Below are 12,383 nucleotides of genomic sequence, written 5' to 3' on the forward strand. Positions count from 1 at the left end.
GACAGAGACATGCTTTTGGGACAAGGGAGATTTGCTAATCAACAGACAGGATTTCCTCCTGAAGTATATGACCAGATTAATAATATTTGCATTCGGGCATGGAAATCACTTCCTAATAGAGGAGAGGTGTCTGGTAACCTGACTAAAATTATACAAGGCCCTACAGAACCCTTTTCAGATTTTGTAGCAAGGATGGTGGATGCCGCTGGAAAAATTTTTGGAGATCCTGATAGAGCCATGCCCCTTAACAAGCAATTGGTTTTTGAGCAATGCACCAAAGAATGTAAAACAGCGATTACTCCTTATAAAAATAAAGGCATAGAGGCATGGATGAAGGTGTGTAGAGAGCTTGGAGGACCTTTAACTAATGCAGGTCTTGCAGCTGCTGTCCTTCGGATTACAAAAAGGGGCGGTTCTGGTGCCGGAACATGCTTCCGTTGTGGTCAGCCTGGTCATCTCAAGCGTGAATGTCCCAAAAAAGACAATTTCAATGGACCTCCCCATGGTGGCTTTTCCAATGGCCCTCGTTTACCGGGGTTGTGTCCAAAATGTAAAAAGGGGAAGCATTGGGCAAAAGAGTGTAGATCAGTGAGGGACATCCATGGGCAGCCTATTTTAACTGGGTCAAAAAACGGCCGGAGGGGCCCTCGACCCCAGGGCCCACAAATATATGGGGCAATGGAGAATGTCACACCCGAACCCGAGACATGGCCATCTCTACGCCATCCCATGAGACGCGGAGAGCCACTACAGGTGCAGCGGGATTGGACCTCTGTTCCACCTCCAGACTCGTATTAACACCTAAGATGGGAGTCCAGTTGGTAGAAACTGAGTTCAAAGGGCCTTTACCACCTGGCACTGTGGGCTTATTGATTGGACGTGTTTCCTCTATTTTACAAGGTCTTCATGTTTTTCCCGGAGTCATAAGCCCTGATACAGTGGGGACAGTAAAAGTCATGGTGGAAGCTCCAAGAGGCATTGTGTCTATCTCCCCAGGGGATCGGATTGCTCAATTACTAATTTTGCCTAGTTTACATAACCACTTCCCGGCTGACTCACGGTCACGGATGGGAAGTGAGATTGGCAGCACTGGAGGAAATTGTATCTATTTGTCACTGGGTATGAGCAACCGCCCCACCTTGGAATTAATCATAGAGGGTAAATCTATCGTGGGACTGCTGGATACAGGAGCAGACCGTAGTATTATAGCCCTTAAAGACTGGTCTAAGGGATGGCCAGTACAGACTTCTGATCAATCCTTAAGGGTACTTGGATATGCCCAAGCTCCTCAAATTAGCTGCAGACATCTATCCTGGAAGGACCCGGAGGGACACAGTGGTACCTTTCAACCTTATGTGCTTGATTTACCTATTTCTTTATGGGGCCGTGATCTGATGGAAGACATGGGGTTCACCCTTAGTAATGACTATTCCCTAATGTCTCAACAGATTATGCAAAATATGGGGTATAGGCCAGGTCTAGGACTAGGAAAACATCTACAGGGGCGTAAACACCCTGTGCAAGGTCATTAAAAACTTGACAGATTCGGTCTGGGTTTTTCATAGGGGCCGCTGGGGCTCAAATACCCATAACTTGGCTCACCGAGGAGCCTGTTTGGGTGCCTCAGTGGCCCCTTCCCTCGGCTAAACTGGCAGCAGCCCATGACCTAGTTAAAGAACAACTTGACTTGGGCCACATTCAACATTCTACTTCTCCATGGAATACTCCCATATTTGTCATTAAGAAAAAATCAGGGAAGTGGCACCCACTGCATGATTTACGAGCAGTTAATGCTCAAATGCAACTTATGGGGCCCATTCAAAGAGGGCTGCCGCTGCTTTCCTCTGTTCCTCAGGGCTGGCATATCATTGCTATTGACATTAAAGACTGTTTCTTTTCTATTCCTTTGCATCCTAAAGACTCACAGCGTTTTGCCTTCACCCTTCCCTCGTGTAATCACCAGGAACCAGATCAAAGGTTTGAGTGGGTTGTTTTACCACAGGGAATGTCTAACAGTCCTACGATTTGTCAGATGTATGTAGGGAAGGCACTCGCACCTCTCAGGCAACAATATCCTTCCATCAAGATTATTCATTATATGGATGATGTATTATTGGCAGCCAAATTAGAACAGTCAGTTAATGAGGCCTATAAAGACCTGGTGAAGTTGTTAGCTCAATATGGATTACATATTGCACCTGAAAAGGTTCAAACAGGGGATTCTATTCAGTATTTGGGAGCGACGATTGGATATGACATGTTAAAACCACAAAAAGTTACCATAAGAACTCAAGATCTCCAAACTTTAAATGATTTTCAAAAACTGTTGGGAGATATTAATTGGATAAGAGGTTATTTACATATTCCTAATATCGTGCTCCAGCCTTTGTATGCTATTCTTAAGGGTGATCCAGATCTTACTTCCCCTCGTACCCTCACTAAAGAGGCCAGAGCGGCCCTTATAAAAGTAGAAGAAGCTATACAACATGCTACTTTATGCAGGCTCCAGAGTGATAAACCTTTCCAGTTATGTGTGCTTGCCACTATGCGGCAGCCTACTGGAGTACTGTGGCAAGATGGGCCTTTACTATGGATCCACCCACATGTATCCCCAGGAAAATCTTTAGAATACTATCCTGATGCTGTTGCAGCGTTAGCACTTAGAGGGATTCAACAGAGCATTCAATTTTTTGGACAAGCACCTTCTTCTCTTATCATACCCTATTCTAAAGTTCAACTTAATGTTTTGTGTGCTACTCTGGACAACTGGGCCATTCTATGTTGCTCGTTTCAAGGGGATATTGATAATCATTACCCTTCTCATCCATTACTCCATTTTGTTAAAGAGCATCCCATCATTTTCCCTAAAGTAACTTCACCCACTCCAATTCCGGGGGCTGTTAACATTTTTACTGATGGCTCTAAGTCTGGAATGGGAGCTTATGTGATTAATGACTCTCCCCCTGTCCAGCATCAATTTGCTCCTGGAAATCCACAATGGGTAGAACTACAAATTGTCATTGAAGTTTTAAAACAGTGTTCTTTTCCTTTCAATCTCATTTCGGACTCCATCTATGTGGTGCAGGCGCTCAAAATTCTGGAGGCTGTAGGAGCTATTAGTGACACCCATACTGTGTCTGTTTACTTTAATCAGCTTCAACAGCTTATCCGTAGCCGTACTGCCCCTTTCTATCCAATGCACATTCGGGCTCACACCTCTCTTCCTGGCCAGTTATCACAGGGTAATGCCTGTGCTGACTCGGCAACTAGAAGCCAGTTGGTATGCTTGGCCTCTTCCTTAGAAGAAGCTAAATTGTTTCATCACAACTTTCATGTCAATGCTATGACACTGCACAGACGTTTTTCCATCTCAAGAGCAGATGCTCATCAGATAGTGTTACAATGTCCCCATTGTGTCACATTTCTTCATCCTCCTACTTATGGTGTAAACCCACGAGGATTGAAGCCATTGGTTGTCTGGCAAATGGACGTAACTCACGTGCCTGACTTTGGCAACCTCAAATATGTACATGTTTCTATTGACACATACTCTGGAATTATTCATGCTTCTGCTTTATCGGGAGAAAAGGCACGTAATGTTATTACTCATTGCTTAGAGGCATGGGCAGCATGGGGTGCACCTGCATCCCTTAAGACTGATAATGGACCTGCTTATACAGGCAGACAGTTTACATCTTTTTGTTCTACTATGGGAGTACACCTTGCTCATGGGTTGCCTTACAATCCTCAAGGGCAAGGCATTGTTGAACGTGCCCACCGCACCTTAAAAGAAACCTTAGAAAAACAAAAAGGGGGAATAGGAGTTGACCACACTCCTAAAGAACGCCTGTCCTTAGCTCTTTTTACCATTAATTTTTTGAATTTGGATATTCATGGCCGCTCCGTGGCCGATAGACATGTGTCCCCTCAGCCCTCTGTGACTGGCTATGTTAAGTGGAAGGATGTTCTTACGGGCCAATGGAACGGCCCTGACCCCGTGCTGACATGGGCACGAGGATCTGTATGTGTTTTTCCCCAGGATCGCACGGAGCCGCTGTGGATCCCTGAACGCCTGACAAGAAGAGTCTCGAGATCTACTAACCAGCAGCAGGAGGTGCCACAACAGTCCCATGATGAGGAGCTTCATTCTGATGAGTGCTCTGGCTCTGATGCTGGTGCCAACGGTACAGATGGCACCAATGCAGTAGTGGGCAGTGGCACGGGCATGGCCAATGCCAATGCCAGTTCATAGTAATTCTAGTGTCCTCCCCACTCTTTTTTCTACCTCATGTGAGATGTCTGCTCCTTGTACCTCTCCTAGAGGGGACATAAAAAATATTTTTAATCAGTCTCAAGTTAATCTCACAGGAGTTTTTTGTTTCAGTCTTGGGAACACTAATTGTATTAGCCTTAAGACCAAAAATTTGACTAACTGGGAGGACCCATTGCAGTCCAGTCGAGTCTCAGGGAGTATTCTCAGTGCTGTATTGAGCCAAGTAGTTTCAGGGAAGCAATCAGGCTCAGGGACCCCCGCAACTAGCTCTGTTTTAAACATAACTACTTTAGCTATTATCTCCGAGGTACTAATCCCAATGCCTCCTTCTTCTAATAGTACTTGCAATGCCACTCATTTCAAGGCCTCTCCTTACTGTACCCCTAATTTTGGTTTTCCCCCAACATTTACGCCTTGTCAGGATCATTCTTGGGAGAAACATCAAGTTGCTAAATGTTTCTCCTTTTCCCCCCCTCTGAAGAGATATGTTTATAACTTTAACAACAATGCCAACTCCTCTACAGGAACAGGTTGGTCCTGGTTTCAATGGCTCATTTCCAATGAGAAGGGGGCTTCAGCCAATATTTCTGCATTGGCTCAATTACTAGGAGCCAAAAGCTGGCTGGCTAATGTTTCTGGCACTACTAAGGAGAGTGAACGAGGTAATAGGCTTACATCTGTTTCGTTCAACTCTCTGTTACATTATGCCACATTGCCTCCTGCAATGGTCTGTATCCAATCCCCGTTCCTGTTCCTTTTAGCTAATCACACCTCATCGGGGATGCTGGATTGTTCTATTATTACCTGTTTCTTATCTGAGTGTTGGAATGGTTCTTGGACTGTAGCAGTAATTATGAAAATTCCAACTTTTGTCCCAATCCCAGTCACTGCGGATCCAGATAAATTTCCTATTGTAGAGCTACTTAGAGTCCGCAGAGATTTTGGAATCACAGCAGCTATAGTGACAGCCGTGGCGGCATCTGCTGCTGCAGCAGTTACGGCCAGAGTAGCCATGGCCAGTCAAGTACAAACTGCTGCCACCATTAATCAAGTTGTTCAACAAACGTCCACTATACTTGAATCGCAAAATGCGATTAATCAACATATTTTGTCAGGGATTTTAGCTACCAACCAAAGAATAGATTTTCTTCAAGCTCAGGTAGAGGAATTGGCTGACCTCGTACTTTTAGGCTGCATTGACCAACGTGCACATTTATGTATAACCTCTGTCAGATTTAATGATTCCAGGAATGCTTCCCACATCATTGGTGGATATCTGGCCGGGAATTGGTCCATGGAAGCGGAAGACATGATCCAGTCTCAACTAACCCAGATAGCTGTCTTGAATAGTACCCGTGTCGATCCCGTGACTCTGGGTCAATTCACCAATTGGATATCTTCTGCTTTTTCCTTTTTTAAAGAGTGGGTGGGAGTAGGCATTTTTGGTGCACTGTGTTGTTTTGGTATGTTCCTCTGTTTGTGGTTTCTCTGTCGCCTTAAAGCTCGTAGTGCTCAAGATAAGGCTATGATCATACAAGCTCTTGCAGCTTTAAAAAATGGCAACTCACCTCAAGTCTGGCTTGCGCATCTTAAGCAGTAAATCTTTGACATGGTCATTGCACCCCAAGTTATTATAACATTGCACTGGGATTGACATGTCTTTCCTCGTTATTCTCTTAGTGTCAGAAAGCCCTTGCACTCTGCCGGTCTTGCTACCATTGCATGCAGATGGGTTTCTACACTAGTGCCTTTGACATGGTCGTTGCACCCCAAGTTATTATAACATTGCCCTGGGTTCGACATGTCCTTCTTTTGTCTTTCTTTTAGTGCTGGAAAGCCCTTGCACTCTGCAGGTCTTGTTGCCATTGCACGCAGAAGGGTTTCCACACTGGTCTTTATCTATCACTTTAAAGTTAGTGCCTTTCTTTCAGGGTGCTGCCAACTTGTTTGTAGTTGTACTTCTGCACAGCCACAGTTCAACCTCAGCTATTCCCTCTTACTCACCATGGTCACGATACAGGATGCGAGGCAAGGCACTGCACTTGAGTGATCCATTGAGAAGAGGGACCTCAAGGGGAGCATGTCCTATTGCATGCGGGTTTGACGTGTCTCCGCCCCGCCCCACGAGAAAAGGCGTCGGCTGATATGGTGTCAGATCTGAGGAAGGCGCCCCCTGGGGCTGGCCCATACTATGCAGCCACTTCTGCACAGTGGGATAGGACCTCTACTCTCGCCTGTATTGTCTTAGTGAAACAAAAAGGGGGAGCTGTGGTGAGCCGTTCCTGTGGACTGTGGTCGCCATTACATGATGGCGCTGGCTCCGCTGTGGTCTGTGAAGGACAACTCCATATCAAAGAGAGTTGGCGTGTTCCCAGCTCCTTATCAGAGAAAGTTGGCGTGTCGTTTTCTAGCACCCTGTGAGAAGGGTCCACGTGGCAGCTTCGCATTGGGGTTCAAGGTGCTTTATTAAGGCTGGGAGGGGCATCCAATTATTATTCCGGGGATTAGAAGAATTATTAGAAGAATGTCAAGGGCCTGAATAAACTGCTGAAAGAAGATTCCTGAGTCGCGTCTTCCTTGCGGGCAAGGGGGTCGTGACACCTGAGAACCAGGAAATGGTGAGTGTGCATTGGCCTAGCAAGGGAGGCTGGGGGAGGAAGACTATTGGAACCACAAAGCTGTGTTGAAAACAGGAGCTAGCAGATTGGAACTATGGGCAGTCTCTGGAGTCTGCAGACTTAACTCCTCCACTGGGCCACTATTTCCTCAGTCCTACTGGCCAACCAGGTGGGGAACATGTCAGTGGCAGAGACTTTTTGCTGCCATCCGTATGCTCAAAGGGCATCCTCAGAATCTGCATAAAATACTATGTGGCAGGTGTGTTCCTACAGCCCAGTGTCTTACCAGATGCTGGAGATTGACCAGTGGAATAATTATCAAAATCAAATCTCCAAGGTCCATTTTCCTGCAGGAGAGGAGCTATAATTTTGGGGGTACCTAATTTTCTTTTGAGCTAGCTAATTTTCATTTTGACATTCTTTTATTTTTAATTTGTTCATTATTATTATTTTGTTAAAGTTAGGTGAACTTAGGAATACTCTACTACTTAGCCATATCCTTGGTAGTGAAGCCAGATTTATAGATAGGTAGTTAGTGTAGTGGGTTTAATATCCAGTAAAATCAAGAATGAACACCATATTGAGAATGGAGTCCAGGATAAGGGGAATTGAAAATGTCCCCAAGGCCCTGAGCCCATCCCTAGAAAATTTTAATGAAGCAGCTCATAGCAAACATGGAGATGCTAATCCAAAAGCCCTTCCAGCCAAAATTACTCCTTCAGCCCACCTATCCTCCACACTTTGGGTCTTCCCACCTACATTCCAACACTGCAAGATAATAGAACAGAGGACAGGAATGTGACAGGAATGCAGGATAGCTGAAGGAAGACCTTAGGTATAAAAAAGCTAAAAAGACCTTAGTTTAAAAAAAATCCCTTTCATGGATTTTACCTGTTTGGTCCCCTTTTTCTTCTAGGGAGAATTCTTTTCTACTGTCCTTTAATAAAGCTTCTACTCTCCGCTCTAAATGTGCCTTGGCGCACTTCTCTGATGTTATACTTCCGCATTGGGGAAGCAAGGACTCTTCATCAGTAAACAGCCCTAACAGGTTTAAATTTATTTTGAGAAAGTCCCTAGCTAAGTTGCTGAGATTATTTTTGTTATGGTTTGATTTATCTAGAATTTGCTTTTGCAATAAAGTATACTGTTTTTACATACATATGTATTCATGTGGGGATCTTATTTATATTGTGATTCTTTATTATTGTAATATTATAATTTCACAATATATATGAATAGTAGGCCATGATAAGTTCTTTTTTTGCTCTTATAATTGAAAAGGTTTTTGGCTAAAGTTACATATAACTTTGTAGATGAATTTTAAAAATTTATGCTTTGGTTTCTTACTTCATTTAAAGTAAAGCTTGATTTTTTTTTATTATTGCATTATTCTTGTATTTAACAGTCTGGTTTATTTTGACATAACCATAAAACATGAAATATAATTTGCTCCCCTTCAGTATCCAGTAGTTCCCTTTTTCCTATTCTCCTATTTTCTTCTATCATATATTTATTTATAGTTTTTTGAATTATTGCTTGATAGAATACATATAAATGTAGACTTCACTCTGATAAATTCATATTTGTACATAGCAGTTTTGGTGAGATATATTGTCAGTTAATTTGGGGGAAAATTATCACCTTTGTAATGATGAGTTTTATTATTGATATGGGATGTATACTTCAGTCTTTTGTGTGCTACATATTTTGTTTCTAAAAATGTACACATGTGAAATACCAATTGCGTAAGGCACCTATGTAAAATTTCTACATAGTGTTTTATGCTCTTTTTTAAACTGGATATATTATGAAATGTTACTGGCCCCAGTGACCATTTTTTTTCCTACAGATTATTATTTATCTCTTCCAAGATGTATTTTGTATTGAGCCATGCCCTTGGGCTTCAAGTGTTTGGATGAGTACCATTACATACTTACATGTTATCATGATCACATATGCTCTAATTTCAGTAAGTCTCTGTGATGGGGAGTATCATGTATATTCAATAGCAAAATAGTTTCCACAAATAGATACTAATTTAAATTCCTTTTGAGTTAATGATTATTAATTTGTTTTAAATGTTCATCAATATTACTTAATTTTTCCCATGATGGGTTTTTATTTTCTGTTTCTTAAATTTCTAAAGATTTTGAATTTTTTTAGTTAATAAACATATCTCATGTATAAATTTTAAGTTTAATCTTTTGTCTTTTATTTATTTTTGGCTTAAAAGATGAGAAAAGTATCCAAAAATGCAGCTAGAGATTGATTTAAAAAAAATAAAAAGATTTAAATTATTTTTTAAAATTGACTTTTTTCTTTGCTTATCATTTATTATAGGTTTCTTGTATGATTGTCAGGGTAGGTTATTTAAAGTGGATTCTATGGCTTATCATTGTTAATTACTACAGGAAAAATAAATAAGAAATTTCTCTACACTATGGCTGCAGAAAAATGAATAAATTTCTTTAAAATCATATGGTAATAAAATTGTTAAATGACATATTTACTAAACATCCACTCCTTAAAATTTTTTTCTGTAATATTTTTGGCAGTGAATCATGAATTCTATTATCTGGACTTTGGAATTTAATATAAAATCATATCAAATAAAATTTGGCCAATTCTAGAAATATTCATATATAATTTGTTGTTTACCTAATGACATGTTGTGTAGATAGCAACTAATGAACATATTTATTTTTAGAAATAGTTACATTTTTGCTTTTCAGTTTCTTAAAAGCCTTTTAGATTTATTTCTTTACTGAGTCACTCCGGGCCACTGATGTTTTTTTTTTTTTTGTTGTTGTTGTTGTTTTTAATTTTGTAATCTCCAGGCATTTGCCCTTCTAAGAAATCGGTCTTGTGAGCTCTGTTTCTGAAGCGTTTCTTAACATGAAAGAAAAAAAAGTATTCATTTCCCCTGAAATGTATTCTCAATGCACTCTCTTCAAAATGGAGAGAAAATAATATTTCCCCAGACTGACATTCCTGTGTCAGGAGCTAACAATACATTTATGGTCTTTGAAGAAATTTCATACAGTTATGTCTCTGGGTATTTTTCTGTGGGCTGCTGAATTGCCATTTAGTATCCAGATACCCATGTTTTTTCATCTGTACTATGGGAATAATTTTATAGAGCACAGATGAATAATGCTCTTCATGATGCTATGAATACCAGTATGTTCTGTAGTGAACAGCTGACAAAGCCCCTGGAATACACTGTGCAGATTCTATTTGGTTAACCATTATCTGCCACTCACATGAATTTTCTTTCAAAAGCTTATAATAACCTTTTCACTTTAGGCATCCATGTTGTCCACATTCCAATGTATAAAAGTTTGAATCTTTCTTTTCTGAATTCCAGGTTCCATTTCTCTTGTGGCTCAATGTGGTACAAATAATTATGTTTTTTTCTTTGTTTTACCCTTTGTTTCTAATAAAAATGTTCTCTGCTCTAAACCTATATTTCCCATGTCTAGCTCTGTTTAGAAAATGACATAGATAATTGTGTTTGATAATTTATAAAGGAGAGTTGGGAATAATTCTTGGTCGTTTTTCCCCTCCTTAGAAACTGAACCAAAACTGTTCTTGGTCCTGAAAAGGGAGGACCATAACCAATAAGATATATAAAAAAATGATGATTAATTGTATATTCTCTTCTAAGAACTCTCTGTTCAGATCCTTGGGCCATTTCTTGATTGGGTTATTATTATTATTATCATTATTATTATTATGATTATCATCATCAGCAGCAGCATCATTATCATCACTATTATTATTATTTGCTTAGTTTTTTGAGTTCTTTATGTACCTTAGAGATTAGTGCTCTATCTGATATGTGAGCAGTAAAATATTCCTCCTAAAATGTAGGCTCTGTCTTCACCTCAGTGATTGTTTCTTTTGCTGAGAATATACTTTTTAGTTTGATTCTATCCCATTTATTGATTATTTGTTTTAATTCTTGTGCTATCAGTGTCTTATTAATGAAATTGAGGCCTAATCCCACATGATGAAGATTAGAGTATGTATTTTATTCCATTAGACACAGAGTATCTGGTTTAATTCCTAGGTTCTTGATACACTTGGAGTTGTGTTTTGTGAGAGATAGTGGTTTGTTGAAGGGGCTATCTTTTCTCCAGTGCATGTTCTGACACCTTTGTCTAATATATAATAATTATAATTTTGTGGGTTAGTCTCCGTGACCTCTATTCTGTACCATTTGTCTCCAGTCTGTTTTTTTTTTTTTTTTTTTTTTTTTTTTGCAAATGCAATGCTGTATTTGTTACCATTGCTCTGTAGTATGTTTTAAGGTCTGGTATACTGATACCACCTGCTTCACTCTTTCTGCTAAGGGTTACATTAGCTATTCTTGGTCTGTTATTTTTCCAGATAAATTTCATTGTTGCTTTTTCTATACCTATGAGGAATGCCATTAGAATTTTGAACAGAATTGCAGTAAATCTGTATAGTGCTTTGGTAGCATTGTCATTTTGATAATATTAATTGTGCCTATTGATGAGCAAAGTAGATCTTTCCATCTTTTAAGGTCTTTTTTGATTTTTTCCTTTAGGTTTCTGTAGTTTACCTTGTATACACCCTTCACCTCTTTCATTCACTTGATTCCCAAGTATCTTTTTTTTTTTTTTGAAGTTATTGTAAATGGGGTATTTTCTTCATTTCTTTCTCAGAAGAAATACCTTTGATTTATGGATGTTGATTTTATATCCTGCTACTTTTTTTATTGGTTGTTCAAAACATTACAAAGCTCTTGACATATCATATTTCATACATTAGATTCAAGTGGGTTATGAACTCCCATTTTTACACCAAATACAGATTGCAGAATCACATCAGTTACACATCCACATTTTTACATAATGCCATATTAGTTACTGTTGTATTCTACTACATTTCCTATCCTCTACTATCCCATCTCCCCTCCCCTCCCATCTTCTCTCTCTACCCCATCTACTGTAATTCATTTCTCTTCTTGTTTTTTTCCCATTCCCCTCACAAACACTTATATGTAATTTTGTATAACAATGAGGGTCTCCTTCCATTTCCATGCAATTTCCCTTTTCTCTCCCTTTTCCTCCTACCTCATGTCTCTGTTTAATGTTAATCATTTCCTCCTGCTCTTCCTCCCTGCTCTGTTCTTAGTTGCTTTCATTATATCAAAGAATACATTTGGCATTTGTTTTTTAGGGATTGGCTAGCTTCACTTAGCATAATCTGCTCTAGTGCCACCCATTTCCCTGCAAATTCCACGATTTTGTCATTTTTTAGTGCTGTCTAATACTCCATGGTGTATAAATGCCACATTTTTTTTTTTATCCATTCATCTATTGAAGGGCATCTGGGTTGGTTCCACAGTCTAGCTATTGTGTATTGTGGTGCTATGAACATCGATGTGGAAGTATCCTCTAGTAAGCTCTTTTAAGGTCTTTTGGGAATAGCCCAAGAAGGGCAATAGCTGGGTCAAATGGTGG

The sequence above is a fragment of the Ictidomys tridecemlineatus genome, chromosome 1, assembly GCF_052094955.1.
Source record: "Ictidomys tridecemlineatus isolate mIctTri1 chromosome 1, mIctTri1.hap1, whole genome shotgun sequence".
Lineage (NCBI taxonomy): Eukaryota > Metazoa > Chordata > Mammalia > Rodentia > Sciuridae > Ictidomys > Ictidomys tridecemlineatus.